The sequence below is a fragment of the Schistocerca nitens genome, chromosome 6 (genome assembly GCF_023898315.1).
Source record: "Schistocerca nitens isolate TAMUIC-IGC-003100 chromosome 6, iqSchNite1.1, whole genome shotgun sequence".
In the NCBI taxonomy this organism is placed as follows: Eukaryota; Metazoa; Arthropoda; class Insecta; order Orthoptera; family Acrididae; genus Schistocerca; species Schistocerca nitens.
Genome location: NC_064619.1, coordinates 115,090,023 through 115,104,806, shown reverse-complemented (window position 1 = coordinate 115,104,806; position 14,784 = coordinate 115,090,023). Strand labels below are relative to the sequence as shown.

At 50.6% G+C, this 14,784-nt stretch overlaps 26 non-coding genes across 26 annotated transcripts; all 26 read left to right on the top strand.

Moving 5' to 3' along the window:
• The first annotated feature begins 271 nt into the window (after positions 1-271).
• Positions 272-343, top strand: Trnat-cgu (transfer RNA threonine (anticodon CGU)). Its single transcript has one exon. It is a non-coding gene; the product is annotated as a tRNA-Thr (tRNA).
• A 333-nt stretch (positions 344-676) lies between these two features.
• Trnan-guu (transfer RNA asparagine (anticodon GUU)) lies at positions 677-750 on the top strand. Its single transcript has one exon. It is a non-coding gene; the product is annotated as a tRNA-Asn (tRNA).
• Positions 751-1,437: 687 nt separating this feature from the next.
• Positions 1,438-1,509, top strand: Trnat-cgu (transfer RNA threonine (anticodon CGU)). The gene has a single exon. It is a non-coding gene; the product is annotated as a tRNA-Thr (tRNA).
• A 333-nt stretch (positions 1,510-1,842) lies between these two features.
• On the top strand, positions 1,843-1,916 carry Trnan-guu (transfer RNA asparagine (anticodon GUU)). The gene has a single exon. It is a non-coding gene; the product is annotated as a tRNA-Asn (tRNA).
• Positions 1,917-2,603: 687 nt separating this feature from the next.
• Positions 2,604-2,675, top strand: Trnat-cgu (transfer RNA threonine (anticodon CGU)). Its single transcript has one exon. It is a non-coding gene; the product is annotated as a tRNA-Thr (tRNA).
• Positions 2,676-3,008: 333 nt separating this feature from the next.
• Positions 3,009-3,082, top strand: Trnan-guu (transfer RNA asparagine (anticodon GUU)). Its single transcript has one exon. It is a non-coding gene; the product is annotated as a tRNA-Asn (tRNA).
• A 687-nt stretch (positions 3,083-3,769) lies between these two features.
• On the top strand, positions 3,770-3,841 carry Trnat-cgu (transfer RNA threonine (anticodon CGU)). Its single transcript has one exon. It is a non-coding gene; the product is annotated as a tRNA-Thr (tRNA).
• A 333-nt stretch (positions 3,842-4,174) lies between these two features.
• Positions 4,175-4,248, top strand: Trnan-guu (transfer RNA asparagine (anticodon GUU)). Its single transcript has one exon. It is a non-coding gene; the product is annotated as a tRNA-Asn (tRNA).
• A 687-nt stretch (positions 4,249-4,935) lies between these two features.
• On the top strand, positions 4,936-5,007 carry Trnat-cgu (transfer RNA threonine (anticodon CGU)). The gene has a single exon. It is a non-coding gene; the product is annotated as a tRNA-Thr (tRNA).
• A 333-nt stretch (positions 5,008-5,340) lies between these two features.
• On the top strand, positions 5,341-5,414 carry Trnan-guu (transfer RNA asparagine (anticodon GUU)). The gene has a single exon. It is a non-coding gene; the product is annotated as a tRNA-Asn (tRNA).
• A 687-nt stretch (positions 5,415-6,101) lies between these two features.
• Positions 6,102-6,173, top strand: Trnat-cgu (transfer RNA threonine (anticodon CGU)). The gene has a single exon. It is a non-coding gene; the product is annotated as a tRNA-Thr (tRNA).
• A 333-nt stretch (positions 6,174-6,506) lies between these two features.
• Trnan-guu (transfer RNA asparagine (anticodon GUU)) lies at positions 6,507-6,580 on the top strand. Its single transcript has one exon. It is a non-coding gene; the product is annotated as a tRNA-Asn (tRNA).
• Positions 6,581-7,267: 687 nt separating this feature from the next.
• On the top strand, positions 7,268-7,339 carry Trnat-cgu (transfer RNA threonine (anticodon CGU)). Its single transcript has one exon. It is a non-coding gene; the product is annotated as a tRNA-Thr (tRNA).
• Positions 7,340-7,672: 333 nt separating this feature from the next.
• Trnan-guu (transfer RNA asparagine (anticodon GUU)) lies at positions 7,673-7,746 on the top strand. The gene has a single exon. It is a non-coding gene; the product is annotated as a tRNA-Asn (tRNA).
• A 687-nt stretch (positions 7,747-8,433) lies between these two features.
• Trnat-cgu (transfer RNA threonine (anticodon CGU)) lies at positions 8,434-8,505 on the top strand. Its single transcript has one exon. It is a non-coding gene; the product is annotated as a tRNA-Thr (tRNA).
• Positions 8,506-8,838: 333 nt separating this feature from the next.
• Positions 8,839-8,912, top strand: Trnan-guu (transfer RNA asparagine (anticodon GUU)). The gene has a single exon. It is a non-coding gene; the product is annotated as a tRNA-Asn (tRNA).
• A 687-nt stretch (positions 8,913-9,599) lies between these two features.
• On the top strand, positions 9,600-9,671 carry Trnat-cgu (transfer RNA threonine (anticodon CGU)). The gene has a single exon. It is a non-coding gene; the product is annotated as a tRNA-Thr (tRNA).
• A 333-nt stretch (positions 9,672-10,004) lies between these two features.
• On the top strand, positions 10,005-10,078 carry Trnan-guu (transfer RNA asparagine (anticodon GUU)). The gene has a single exon. It is a non-coding gene; the product is annotated as a tRNA-Asn (tRNA).
• Positions 10,079-10,765: 687 nt separating this feature from the next.
• Trnat-cgu (transfer RNA threonine (anticodon CGU)) lies at positions 10,766-10,837 on the top strand. The gene has a single exon. It is a non-coding gene; the product is annotated as a tRNA-Thr (tRNA).
• Positions 10,838-11,170: 333 nt separating this feature from the next.
• Positions 11,171-11,244, top strand: Trnan-guu (transfer RNA asparagine (anticodon GUU)). Its single transcript has one exon. It is a non-coding gene; the product is annotated as a tRNA-Asn (tRNA).
• A 687-nt stretch (positions 11,245-11,931) lies between these two features.
• On the top strand, positions 11,932-12,003 carry Trnat-cgu (transfer RNA threonine (anticodon CGU)). Its single transcript has one exon. It is a non-coding gene; the product is annotated as a tRNA-Thr (tRNA).
• Positions 12,004-12,336: 333 nt separating this feature from the next.
• On the top strand, positions 12,337-12,410 carry Trnan-guu (transfer RNA asparagine (anticodon GUU)). Its single transcript has one exon. It is a non-coding gene; the product is annotated as a tRNA-Asn (tRNA).
• Positions 12,411-13,097: 687 nt separating this feature from the next.
• On the top strand, positions 13,098-13,169 carry Trnat-cgu (transfer RNA threonine (anticodon CGU)). The gene has a single exon. It is a non-coding gene; the product is annotated as a tRNA-Thr (tRNA).
• Positions 13,170-13,502: 333 nt separating this feature from the next.
• Positions 13,503-13,576, top strand: Trnan-guu (transfer RNA asparagine (anticodon GUU)). Its single transcript has one exon. It is a non-coding gene; the product is annotated as a tRNA-Asn (tRNA).
• A 687-nt stretch (positions 13,577-14,263) lies between these two features.
• Positions 14,264-14,335, top strand: Trnat-cgu (transfer RNA threonine (anticodon CGU)). The gene has a single exon. It is a non-coding gene; the product is annotated as a tRNA-Thr (tRNA).
• A 333-nt stretch (positions 14,336-14,668) lies between these two features.
• Trnan-guu (transfer RNA asparagine (anticodon GUU)) lies at positions 14,669-14,742 on the top strand. The gene has a single exon. It is a non-coding gene; the product is annotated as a tRNA-Asn (tRNA).
• The last annotated feature ends 42 nt before the right edge of the window (positions 14,743-14,784 follow it).

Sequence of the window (14,784 nt, the reverse complement as noted above, 5' to 3'; positions counted from 1 at the left end):
AGCCAGAGAGAGGAGCCGAAAGGTGCATTTCGCAGTCGAGCCACGCTATCCCACAAGCTGTGCACTAGGTCAGGATTGTGCAGACCGCAAACTTCTGGTGGCCCGACGCTCGTCGTCGATCGTAAGGGCGAAACAGTCAAGAGATTTGGAAAACGGCAATGTGGACACCCCCAGCAGCAGCTGTGTGCCAAATCCGATATCTGGTCGAGGGCTGCAAGATTCAGTATGATGAAGTGACAATTCGGGGATAGCTCGCAAACGCTAAGCTGCCGCCTTCTTAGCTCAGTGGTAGAGCACTGGTCTCGTAAACCAGGGGTCGTGAGTTCGAACCTCACAGAAGGCATTGATTTTTTTAACCTTCCTGCAAGGAGCGGAGCTATCTCGAGCAGCATCTAACACATGGCAGTACACTGAAGGAAAGGGATGTTCTACAACCTATGACAAGTATTCTACTGGCCTCAGAGGTTTTCTGAATGCATAGGCACAACAGTGGTTTGTATGCATTTTGCAGTATAATGTCATGCTTGGCGATGTCATTCGTTTACGAGCCTCGCTACAGTGTGCATGCACGTTATCCATGTGAAGAGGCGCAAGCAGATGCTACCATTCTGCGAGATTCCTGCAGAAGGTATACGAATTGCGTTGATATACAGAGCACAAGGGAGCCAAAGTCAAGGCCTCCGTGGCGCAATCGGCTAGCGCGTTCGGCTGTTAACCGAAAGGTTGGTGGTTCGAGCCCACCCGGGGGCGAAATCGTTTTAACCGGCACCGAGGTGAGGACATACGTCAACTTTGTTAGAGATACACAGCTAGCGTGACAATTTGGCTGTGTTTGAGTGATGCCACACAGCCTTATACACATTCAGCCAAGTGACACTGTAGGTAAAAACATGGCCCTACACAGACGTTCTACTGTTTTCCTATTTATTCGCCATGTGTGACTGCAGTAGAGCGACGCCCACTACAAAAGACGTATTCTTTACATTCAATTTCAGCGTATACGTCGCGACTGCCATATGACAGGGCCTGTCTCTCGATGTCGATTTGTATTTGGTGTCTCTTAAGTGTCGGTCTGCAGTGGGCCGCTGTTGGCCGAGAGACGTGCAGTCGCCTTACATGAAGCCCCATGGGCAACGCCAGTGCCACTGTGGACAACAGCATACTGTAGCCAGAGAGAGGAGCCGAAAGGTGCATTTCGCAGTCGAGCCACGCTATCCCACAAGCTGTGCACTAGGTCAGGATTGTGCAGACCGCAAACTTCTGGTGGCCCGACGCTCGTCGTCGATCGTAAGGGCGAAACAGTCAAGAGATTTGGAAAACGGCAATGTGGACACCCCCAGCAGCAGCTGTGTGCCAAATCCGATATCTGGTCGAGGGCTGCAAGATTCAGTATGATGAAGTGACAATTCGGGGATAGCTCGCAAACGCTAAGCTGCCGCCTTCTTAGCTCAGTGGTAGAGCACTGGTCTCGTAAACCAGGGGTCGTGAGTTCGAACCTCACAGAAGGCATTCATTTTTTTAACCTTCCTGCAAGGAGCGGAGCTATCTCGAGCAGCATCTAACACATGGCAGTACACTGAATGAAAGGGATGTTCTACAACCTATGACAAGTATTCTACTGGCCTCAGAGGTTTTCTGAATGCATAGGCACAACAGTGGTTTGTATGCATTTTGCAGTATAATGTCATGCTTGGCGATGTCATTCGTTTACGAGCCTCGCTACAGTGTGCATGCACGTTATCCATGTGAAGAGGCGCAAGCAGATGCTACCATTCTGCGAGATTCCTGCAGAAGGTATACGAATTGCGTTGATATACAGAGCACAAGGGAGCCAAAGTCAAGGCCTCCGTGGCGCAATCGGCTAGCGCGTTCGGCTGTTAACCGAAAGGTTGGTGGTTCGAGCCCACCCGGGGGCGAAATCGTTTTAACCGGCACCGAGGTGAGGACATACGTCAACTTTGTTAGAGATACACAGCTAGCGTGACAATTTGGCTGTGTTTGAGTGATGCCACACAGCCTTATACACATTCAGCCAAGTGACACTGTAGGTAAAAACATGGCCCTACACAGACGTTCTACTGTTTTCCTATTTATTCGCCATGTGTGACTGCAGTAGAGCGACGCCCACTACAAAAGACGTATTCTTTACATTCAATTTCAGCGTATACGTCGCGACTGCCATATGACAGGGCCTGTCTCTCGATGTCGATTTGTATTTGGTGTCTCTTAAGTGTCGGTCTGCAGTGGGCCGCTGTTGGCCGAGAGACGTGCAGTCGCCTTACATGAAGCCCCATGGGCAACGCCAGTGCCACTGTGGACAACAGCATACTGTAGCCAGAGAGAGGAGCCGAAAGGTGCATTTCGCAGTCGAGCCACGCTATCCCACAAGCTGTGCACTAGGTCAGGATTGTGCAGACCGCAAACTTCTGGTGGCCCGACGCTCGTCGTCGATCGTAAGGGCGAAACAGTCAAGAGATTTGGAAAACGGCAATGTGGACACCCCCAGCAGCAGCTGTGTGCCAAATCCGATATCTGGTCGAGGGCTGCAAGATTCAGTATGATGAAGTGACAATTCGGGGATAGCTCGCAAACGCTAAGCTGCCGCCTTCTTAGCTCAGTGGTAGAGCACTGGTCTCGTAAACCAGGGGTCGTGAGTTCGAACCTCACAGAAGGCATTGATTTTTTTAACCTTCCTGCAAGGAGCGGAGCTATCTCGAGCAGCATCTAACACATGGCAGTACACTGAAGGAAAGGGATGTTCTACAACCTATGACAAGTATTCTACTGGCCTCAGAGGTTTTCTGAATGCATAGGCACAACAGTGGTTTGTATGCATTTTGCAGTATAATGTCATGCTTGGCGATGTCATTCGTTTACGAGCCTCGCTACAGTGTGCATGCACGTTATCCATGTGAAGAGGCGCAAGCAGATGCTACCATTCTGCGAGATTCCTGCAGAAGGTATACGAATTGCGTTGATATACAGAGCACAAGGGAGCCAAAGTCAAGGCCTCCGTGGCGCAATCGGCTAGCGCGTTCGGCTGTTAACCGAAAGGTTGGTGGTTCGAGCCCACCCGGGGGCGAAATCGTTTTAACCGGCACCGAGGTGAGGACATACGTCAACTTTGTTAGAGATACACAGCTAGCGTGACAATTTGGCTGTGTTTGAGTGATGCCACACAGCCTTATACACATTCAGCCAAGTGACACTGTAGGTAAAAACATGGCCCTACACAGACGTTCTACTGTTTTCCTATTTATTCGCCATGTGTGACTGCAGTAGAGCGACGCCCACTACAAAAGACGTATTCTTTACATTCAATTTCAGCGTATACGTCGCGACTGCCATATGACAGGGCCTGTCTCTCGATGTCGATTTGTATTTGGTGTCTCTTAAGTGTCGGTCTGCAGTGGGCCGCTGTTGGCCGAGAGACGTGCAGTCGCCTTACATGAAGCCCCATGGGCAACGCCAGTGCCACTGTGGACAACAGCATACTGTAGCCAGAGAGAGGAGCCGAAAGGTGCATTTCGCAGTCGAGCCACGCTATCCCACAAGCTGTGCACTAGGTCAGGATTGTGCAGACCGCAAACTTCTGGTGGCCCGACGCTCGTCGTCGATCGTAAGGGCGAAACAGTCAAGAGATTTGGAAAACGGCAATGTGGACACCCCCAGCAGCAGCTGTGTGCCAAATCCGATATCTGGTCGAGGGCTGCAAGATTCAGTATGATGAAGTGACAATTCGGGGATAGCTCGCAAACGCTAAGCTGCCGCCTTCTTAGCTCAGTGGTAGAGCACTGGTCTCGTAAACCAGGGGTCGTGAGTTCGAACCTCACAGAAGGCATTCATTTTTTTAACCTTCCTGCAAGGAGCGGAGCTATCTCGAGCAGCATCTAACACATGGCAGTACACTGAATGAAAGGGATGTTCTACAACCTATGACAAGTATTCTACTGGCCTCAGAGGTTTTCTGAATGCATAGGCACAACAGTGGTTTGTATGCATTTTGCAGTATAATGTCATGCTTGGCGATGTCATTCGTTTACGAGCCTCGCTACAGTGTGCATGCACGTTATCCATGTGAAGAGGCGCAAGCAGATGCTACCATTCTGCGAGATTCCTGCAGAAGGTATACGAATTGCGTTGATATACAGAGCACAGGGGAGCCAAAGTCAAGGCCTCCGTGGCGCAATCGGCTAGCGCGTTCGGCTGTTAACCGAAAGGTTGGTGGTTCGAGCCCACCCGGGGGCGAAATCGTTTTAACCGGCACCGAGGTGAGGACATACGTCAACTTTGTTAGAGATACACAGCTAGCGTGACAATTTGGCTGTGTTTGAGTGATGCCACACAGCCTTATACACATTCAGCCAAGTGACACTGTAGGTAAAAACATGGCCCTACACAGACGTTCTATTGTTTTCCTATTTATTCGCCATGTGTGACTGCAGTAGAGCGACGCCCACTACAAAAGACGTATTCTTTACATTCAATTTCAGCGTATACGTCGCGACTGCCATATGACAGGGCCTGTCTCTCGATGTCGATTTGTATTTGGTGTCTCTTAAGTGTCGGTCTGCAGTGGGCCGCTGTTGGCCGAGAGACGTGCAGTCGCCTTACATGAAGCCCCATGGGCAACGCCAGTGCCACTGTGGACAACAGCATACTGTAGCCAGAGAGAGGAGCCGAAAGGTGCATTTCGCAGTCGAGCCACGCTATCCCACAAGCTGTGCACTAGGTCAGGATTGTGCAGACCGCAAACTTCTGGTGGCCCGACGCTCGTCGTCGATCGTAAGGGCGAAACAGTCAAGAGATTTGGAAAACGGCAATGTGGACACCCCCAGCAGCAGCTGTGTGCCAAATCCGATATCTGGTCGAGGGCTGCAAGATTCAGTATGATGAAGTGACAATTCGGGGATAGCTCGCAAACGCTAAGCTGCCGCCTTCTTAGCTCAGTGGTAGAGCACTGGTCTCGTAAACCAGGGGTCGTGAGTTCGAACCTCACAGAAGGCATTCATTTTTTTAACCTTCCTGCAAGGAGCGGAGCTATCTCGAGCAGCATCTAACACATGGCAGTACACTGAATGAAAGGGATGTTCTACAACCTATGACAAGTATTCTACTGGCCTCAGAGGTTTTCTGAATGCATAGGCACAACAGTGGTTTGTATGCATTTTGCAGTATAATGTCATGCTTGGCGATGTCATTCGTTTACGAGCCTCGCTACAGTGTGCATGCACGTTATCCATGTGAAGAGGCGCAAGCAGATGCTACCATTCTGCGAGATTCCTGCAGAAGGTATACGAATTGCGTTGATATACAGAGCACAAGGGAGCCAAAGTCAAGGCCTCCGTGGCGCAATCGGCTAGCGCGTTCGGCTGTTAACCGAAAGGTTGGTGGTTCGAGCCCACCCGGGGGCGAAATCGTTTTAACCGGCACCGAGGTGAGGACATACGTCAACTTTGTTAGAGATACACAGCTAGCGTGACAATTTGGCTGTGTTTGAGTGATGCCACACAGCCTTATACACATTCAGCCAAGTGACACTGTAGGTAAAAACATGGCCCTACACAGACGTTCTACTGTTTTCCTATTTATTCGCCATGTGTGACTGCAGTAGAGCGACGCCCACTACAAAAGACGTATTCTTTACATTCAATTTCAGCGTATACGTCGCGACTGCCATATGACAGGGCCTGTCTCTCGATGTCGATTTGTATTTGGTGTCTCTTAAGTGTCGGTCTGCAGTGGGCCGCTGTTGGCCGAGAGACGTGCAGTCGCCTTACATGAAGCCCCATGGGCAACGCCAGTGCCACTGTGGACAACAGCATACTGTAGCCAGAGAGAGGAGCCGAAAGGTGCATTTCGCAGTCGAGCCACGCTATCCCACAAGCTGTGCACTAGGTCAGGATTGTGCAGACCGCAAACTTCTGGTGGCCCGACGCTCGTCGTCGATCGTAAGGGCGAAACAGTCAAGAGATTTGGAAAACGGCAATGTGGACACCCCCAGCAGCAGCTGTGTGCCAAATCCGATATCTGGTCGAGGGCTGCAAGATTCAGTATGATGAAGTGACAATTCGGGGATAGCTCGCAAACGCTAAGCTGCCGCCTTCTTAGCTCAGTGGTAGAGCACTGGTCTCGTAAACCAGGGGTCGTGAGTTCGAACCTCACAGAAGGCATTCATTTTTTTAACCTTCCTGCAAGGAGCGGAGCTATCTCGAGCAGCATCTAACACATGGCAGTACACTGAATGAAAGGGATGTTCTACAACCTATGACAAGTATTCTACTGGCCTCAGAGGTTTTCTGAATGCATAGGCACAACAGTGGTTTGTATGCATTTTGCAGTATAATGTCATGCTTGGCGATGTCATTCGTTTACGAGCCTCGCTACAGTGTGCATGCACGTTATCCATGTGAAGAGGCGCAAGCAGATGCTACCATTCTGCGAGATTCCTGCAGAAGGTATACGAATTGCGTTGATATACAGAGCACAAGGGAGCCAAAGTCAAGGCCTCCGTGACGCAATCGGCTAGCGCGTTCGGCTGTTAACCGAAAGGTTGGTGGTTCGAGCCCACCCGGGGGCGAAATCGTTTTAACCGGCACCGAGGTGAGGACATACGTCAACTTTGTTAGAGATACACAGCTAGCGTGACAATTTGGCTATGTTTGAGTGATGCCACACAGCCTTATACACATTCAGCCAAGTGACACTGTAGGTAAAAACATGGCCCTACACAGACGTTCTACTGTTTTCCTATTTATTCGCCATGTGTGACTGCAGTAGAGCGACGCCCACTACAAAAGACGTATTCTTTACATTCAATTTCAGCGTATACGTCGCGACTGCCATATGACAGGGCCTGTCTCTCGATGTCGATTTGTATTTGGTGTCTCTTAAGTGTCGGTCTGCAGTGGGCCGCTGTTGGCCGAGAGACGTGCAGTCGCCTTACATGAAGCCCCATGGGCAACGCCAGTGCCACTGTGGACAACAGCATACTGTAGCCAGAGAGAGGAGCCGAAAGGTGCATTTCGCAGTCGAGCCACGCTATCCCACAAGCTGTGCACTAGGTCAGGATTGTGCAGACCGCAAACTTCTGGTGGCCCGACGCTCGTCGTCGATCGTAAGGGCGAAACAGTCAAGAGATTTGGAAAACGGCAATGTGGACACCCCCAGCAGCAGCTGTGTGCCAAATCCGATATCTGGTCGAGGGCTGCAAGATTCAGTATGATGAAGTGACAATTCGGGGATAGCTCGCAAACGCTAAGCTGCCGCCTTCTTAGCTCAGTGGTAGAGCACTGGTCTCGTAAACCAGGGGTCGTGAGTTCGAACCTCACAGAAGGCATTCATTTTTTTAACCTTCCTGCAAGGAGCGGAGCTATCTCGAGCAGCATCTAACACATGGCAGTACACTGAAGGAAAGGGATGTTCTACAACCTATGACAAGTATTCTACTGGCCTCAGAGGTTTTCTGAATGCATAGGCACAACAGTGGTTTGTATGCATTTTGCAGTATAATGTCATGCTTGGCGATGTCATTCGTTTACGAGCCTCGCTACAGTGTGCATGCACGTTATCCATGTGAAGAGGCGCAAGCAGATGCTACCATTCTGCGAGATTCCTGCAGAAGGTATACGAATTGCGTTGATATACAGAGCACAAGGGAGCCAAAGTCAAGGCCTCCGTGGCGCAATCGGCTAGCGCGTTCGGCTGTTAACCGAAAGGTTGGTGGTTCGAGCCCACCCGGGGGCGAAATCGTTTTAACCGGCACCGAGGTGAGGACATACGTCAACTTTGTTAGAGATACACAGCTAGCGTGACAATTTGGCTGTGTTTGAGTGATGCCACACAGCCTTATACACATTCAGCCAAGTGACACTGTAGGTAAAAACATGGCCCTACACAGACGTTCTACTGTTTTCCTATTTATTCGCCATGTGTGACTGCAGTAGAGCGACGCCCACTACAAAAGACGTATTCTTTACATTCAATTTCAGCGTATACGTCGCGACTGCCATATGACAGGGCCTGTCTCTCGATGTCGATTTGTATTTGGTGTCTCTTAAGTGTCGGTCTGCAGTGGGCCGCTGTTGGCCGAGAGACGTGCAGTCGCCTTACATGAAGCCCCATGGGCAACGCCAGTGCCACTGTGGACAACAGCATACTGTAGCCAGAGAGAGGAGCCGAAAGGTGCATTTCGCAGTCGTGCCACGCTATCCCACAAGCTGTGCACTAGGTCAGGATTGTGCAGACCGCAAACTTCTGGTGGCCCGACGCTCGTCGTCGATCGTAAGGGCGAAACAGTCAAGAGATTTGGAAAACGGCAATGTGGACACCCCCAGCAGCAGCTGTGTGCCAAATCCGATATCTGGTCGAGGGCTGCAAGATTCAGTATGATGAAGTGACAATTCGGGGATAGCTCGCAAACGCTAAGCTGCCGCCTTCTTAGCTCAGTGGTAGAACACTGGTCTCGTAAACCAGGGGTCGTGAGTTCGAACCTCACAGAAGGCATTCATTTTTTTAACCTTCCTGCAAGGAGCGGAGCTATCTCGAGCAGCATCTAACACATGGCAGTACACTGAATGAAAGGGATGTTCTACAACCTATGACAAGTATTCTACTGGCCTCAGAGGTTTTCTGAATGCATAGGCACAACAGTGGTTTGTATGCATTTTGCAGTATAATGTCATGCTTGGCGATGTCATTCGTTTACGAGCCTCGCTACAGTGTGCATGCACGTTATCCATGTGAAGAGGCGCAAGCAGATGCTACCATTCTGCGAGATTCCTGCAGAAGGTATACGAATTGCGTTGATATACAGAGCACAAGGGAGCCAAAGTCAAGGCCTCCGTGGCGCAATCGGCTAGCGCGTTCGGCTGTTAACCGAAAGGTTGGTGGTTCGAGCCCACCCGGGGGCGAAATCGTTTTAACCGGCACCGAGGTGAGGACATACGTCAACTTTGTTAGAGATACACAGCTAGCGTGACAATTTGGCTGTGTTTGAGTGATGCCACACAGCCTTATACACATTCAGCCAAGTGACACTGTAGGTAAAAACATGGCCCTACACAGACGTTCTACTGTTTTCCTATTTATTCGCCATGTGTGACTGCAGTAGAGCGACGCCCACTACAAAAGACGTATTCTTTACATTCAATTTCAGCGTATACGTCGCGACTGCCATATGACAGGGCCTGTCTCTCGATGTCGATTTGTATTTGGTGTCTCTTAAGTGTCGGTCTGCAGTGGGCCGCTGTTGGCCGAGAGACGTGCAGTCGCCTTACATGAAGCCCCATGGGCAACGCCAGTGCCACTGTGGACAACAGCATACTGTAGCCAGAGAGAGGAGCCGAAAGGTGCATTTCGCAGTCGAGCCACGCTATCCCACAAGCTGTGCACTAGGTCAGGATTGTGCAGACCGCAAACTTCTGGTGGCCCGACGCTCGTCGTCGATCGTAAGGGCGAAACAGTCAAGAGATTTGGAAAACGGCAATGTGGACACCCCCAGCAGCAGCTGTGTGCCAAATCCGATATCTGGTCGAGGGCTGCAAGATTCAGTATGATGAAGTGACAATTCGGGGATAGCTCGCAAACGCTAAGCTGCCGCCTTCTTAGCTCAGTGGTAGAGCACTGGTCTCGTAAACCAGGGGTCGTGAGTTCGAACCTCACAGAAGGCATTCATTTTTTTAACCTTCCTGCAAGGAGCGGAGCTATCTCGAGCAGCATCTAACACATGGCAGTACACTGAATGAAAGGGATGTTCTACAACCTATGACAAGTATTCTACTGGCCTCAGAGGTTTTCTGAATGCATAGGCACAACAGTGGTTTGTATGCATTTTGCAGTATAATGTCATGCTTGGCGATGTCATTCGTTTACGAGCCTCGCTACAGTGTGCATGCACGTTATCCATGTGAAGAGGCGCAAGCAGATGCTACCATTCTGCGAGATTCCTGCAGAAGGTATACGAATTGCGTTGATATACAGAGCACAAGGGAGCCAAAGTCAAGGCCTCCGTGACGCAATCGGCTAGCGCGTTCGGCTGTTAACCGAAAGGTTGGTGGTTCGAGCCCACCCGGGGGCGAAATCGTTTTAACCGGCACCGAGGTGAGGACATACGTCAACTTTGTTAGAGATACACAGCTAGCGTGACAATTTGGCTGTGTTTGAGTGATGCCACACAGCCTTATACACATTCAGCCAAGTGACACTGTAGGTAAAAACATGGCCCTACACAGACGTTCTACTGTTTTCCTATTTATTCGCCATGTGTGACTGCAGTAGAGCGACGCCCACTACAAAAGACGTATTCTTTACATTCAATTTCAGCGTATACGTCGCGACTGCCATATGACAGGGCCTGTCTCTCGATGTCGATTTGTATTTGGTGTCTCTTAAGTGTCGGTCTGCAGTGGGCCGCTGTTGGCCGAGAGACGTGCAGTCGCCTTACATGAAGCCCCATGGGCAACGCCAGTGCCACTGTGGACAACAGCATACTGTAGCCAGAGAGAGGAGCCGAAAGGTGCATTTCGCAGTCGAGCCACGCTATCCCACAAGCTGTGCACTAGGTCAGGATTGTGCAGACCGCAAACTTCTGGTGGCCCGACGCTCGTCGTCGATCGTAAGGGCGAAACAGTCAAGAGATTTGGAAAACGGCAATGTGGACACCCCCAGCAGCAGCTGTGTGCCAAATCCGATATCTGGTCGAGGGCTGCAAGATTCAGTATGATGAAGTGACAATTCGGGGATAGCTCGCAAACGCTAAGCTGCCGCCTTCTTAGCTCAGTGGTAGAGCACTGGTCTCGTAAACCAGGGGTCGTGAGTTCGAACCTCACAGAAGGCATTGATTTTTTTAACCTTCCTGCAAGGAGCGGAGCTATCTCGAGCAGCATCTAACACATGGCAGTACACTGAAGGAAAGGGATGTTCTACAACCTATGACAAGTATTCTACTGGCCTCAGAGGTTTTCTGAATGCATAGGCACAACAGTGGTTTGTATGCATTTTGCAGTATAATGTCATGCTTGGCGATGTCATTCGTTTACGAGCCTCGCTACAGTGTGCATGCACGTTATCCATGTGAAGAGGCGCAAGCAGATGCTACCATTCTGCGAGATTCCTGCAGAAGGTATACGAATTGCGTTGATATACAGAGCACAAGGGAGCCAAAGTCAAGGCCTCCGTGGCGCAATCGGCTAGCGCGTTCGGCTGTTAACCGAAAGGTTGGTGGTTCGAGCCCACCCGGGGGCGAAATCGTTTTAACCGGCACCGAGGTGAGGACATACGTCAACTTTGTTAGAGATACACAGCTAGCGTGACAATTTGGCTGTGTTTGAGTGATGCCACACAGCCTTATACACATTCAGCCAAGTGACACTGTAGGTAAAAACATGGCCCTACACAGACGTTCTACTGTTTTCCTATTTATTCGCCATGTGTGACTGCAGTAGAGCGACGCCCACTACAAAAGACGTATTCTTTACATTCAATTTCAGCGTATACGTCGCGACTGCCATATGACAGGGCCTGTCTCTCGATGTCGATTTGTATTTGGTGTCTCTTAAGTGTCGGTCTGCAGTGGGCCGCTGTTGGCCGAGAGACGTGCAGTCGCCTTACATGAAGCCCCATGGGCAACGCCAGTGCCACTGTGGACAACAGCATACTGTAGCCAGAGAGAGGAGCCGAAAGGTGCATTTCGCAGTCGTGCCACGCTATCCCACAAGCTGTGCACTAGGTCAGGATTGTGCAGACCGCAAACTTCTGGTGGCCCGACGCTCGTCGTCGATCGTAAGGGCGAAACAGTCAAGAGATTTGGAAAACGGCAATGTGGACACCCCCAGCAGCAGCTGTGTGCCAAATCCGATATCTGGTCGAGGGCTGCAAGATTCAGTATGATGAAGTGACAATTCGGGGATAGCTCGCAAACGCTAAGCTGCCGCCTTCTTAGCTCAGTGGTAGAACACTGGTCTCGTAAACCAGGGGTCGTGAGTTCGAACCTCACAGAAGGCATTCATTTTTTTAACCTTCCTGCAAGGAGCGGAGCTATCTCGAGCAGCATCTAACACATGGCAGTACACTGAATGAAAGGGATGTTCTACAACCTATGACAAGTATTCTACTGGCCTCAGAGGTTTTCTGAATGCATAGGCACAACAGTGGTTTGTATGCATTTTGCAGTATAATGTCATGCTTGGCGATGTCATTCGTTTACGAGCCTCGCTACAGTGTGCATGCACGTTATCCATGTGAAGAGGCGCAAGCAGATGCTACCATTCTGCGAGATTCCTGCAGAAGGTATACGAATTGCGTTGATATACAGAGCACAAGGGAGCCAAAGTCAAGGCCTCCGTGGCGCAATCGGCTAGCGCGTTCGGCTGTTAACCGAAAGGTTGGTGGTTCGAGCCCACCCGGGGGCGAAATCGTTTTAACCGGCACCGAGGTGAGGACATACGTCAACTTTGTTAGAGATACACAGCTAGCGTGACAATTTGGCTGTGTTTGAGTGATGCCACACAGCCTTATACACATTCAGCCAAGTGACACTGTAGGTAAAAACATGGCCCTACACAGACGTTCTACTGTTTTCCTATTTATTCGCCATGTGTGACTGCAGTAGAGCGACGCCCACTACAAAAGACGTATTCTTTACATTCAATTTCAGCGTATACGTCGCGACTGCCATATGACAGGGCCTGTCTCTCGATGTCGATTTGTATTTGGTGTCTCTTAAGTGTCGGTCTGCAGTGGGCCGCTGTTGGCCGAGAGACGTGCAGTCGCCTTACATGAAGCCCCATGGGCAACGCCAGTGCCACTGTGGACAACAGCATACTGTAGCCAGAGAGAGGAGCCGAAAGGTGCATTTCGCAGTCGAGCCACGCTATCCCACAAGCTGTGCACTAGGTCAGGATTGTGCAGACCGCAAACTTCTGGTGGCCCGACGCTCGTCGTCGATCGTAAGGGCGAAACAGTCAAGAGATTTGGAAAACGGCAATGTGGACACCCCCAGCAGCAGCTGTGTGCCAAATCCGATATCTGGTCGAGGGCTGCAAGATTCAGTATGATGAAGTGACAATTCGGGGATAGCTCGCAAACGCTAAGCTGCCGCCTTCTTAGCTCAGTGGTAGAGCACTGGTCTCGTAAACCAGGGGTCGTGAGTTCGAACCTCACAGAAGGCATTCATTTTTTTAACCTTCCTGCAAGGAGCGGAGCTATCTCGAGCAGCATCTAACACATGGCAGTACACTGAATGAAAGGGATGTTCTACAACCTATGACAAGTATTCTACTGGCCTCAGAGGTTTTCTGAATGCATAGGCACAACAGTGGTTTGTATGCATTTTGCAGTATAATGTCATGCTTGGCGATGTCATTCGTTTACGAGCCTCGCTACAGTGTGCATGCACGTTATCCATGTGAAGAGGCGCAAGCAGATGCTACCATTCTGCGAGATTCCTGCAGAAGGTATACGAATTGCGTTGATATACAGAGCACAAGGGAGCCAAAGTCAAGGCCTCCGTGGCGCAATCGGCTAGCGCGTTCGGCTGTTAACCGAAAGGTTGGTGGTTCGAGCCCACCCGGGGGCGAAATCGTTTTAACCGGCACCGAGGTGAGGACATACGTCAACTTTGTTAGAGATACACAGCTAGCGTGACAATTTGGCTGTGTTTGAGTGATGCCACACAGCCTTATACACATTCAGCCAAGTGACACTGTAGGTAAAAACATGGCCCTACACAGACGTTCTACTGTTTTCCTATTTATTCGCCATGTGTGACTGCAGTAGAGCGACGCCCACTACAAAAGACGTATTCTTTACATTCAATTTCAGCGTATACGTCGCGACTGCCATATGACAGGGCCTGTCTCTCGATGTCGATTTGTATTTGGTGTCTCTTAAGTGTCGGTCTGCAGTGGGCCGCTGTTGGCCGAGAGACGTGCAGTCGCCTTACATGAAGCCCCATGGGCAACGCCAGTGCCACTGTGGACAACAGCATACTGTAGCCAGAGAGAGGAGCCGAAAGGTGCATTTCGCAGTCGAGCCACGCTATCCCACAAGCTGTGCACTAGGTCAGGATTGTGCAGACCGCAAACTTCTGGTGGCCCGACGCTCGTCGTCGATCGTAAGGGCGAAACAGTCAAGAGATTTGGAAAACGGCAATGTGGACACCCCCAGCAGCAGCTGTGTGCCAAATCCGATATCTGGTCGAGGGCTGCAAGATTCAGTATGATGAAGTGACAATTCGGGGATAGCTCGCAAACGCTAAGCTGCCGCCTTCTTAGCTCAGTGGTAGAGCACTGGTCTCGTAAACCAGGGGTCGTGAGTTCGAACCTCACAGAAGGCATTCATTTTTTTAACCTTCCTGCAAGGAGCGGAGCTATCTCGAGCAGCATCTAACACATGGCAGTACACTGAATGAAAGGGATGTTCTACAACCTATGACAAGTATTCTACTGGCCTCAGAGGTTTTCTGAATGCATAGGCACAACAGTGGTTTGTATGCATTTTGCAGTATAATGTCATGCTTGGCGATGTCATTCGTTTACGAGCCTCGCTACAGTGTGCATGCACGTTATCCATGTGAAGAGGCGCAAGCAGATGCTACCATTCTGCGAGATTCCTGCAGAAGGTATACGAATTGCGTTGATATACAGAGCACAAGGGAGCCAAAGTCAAGGCCTCCGTGGCGCAATCGGCTACCGCGTTCGGCTGTTAACCGAAAGGTTGGTGGTTCGAGCCCACCCGGGGGCGAAATCGTTTTAACCGGCACCGAGGTGAGGACATACGTCAACT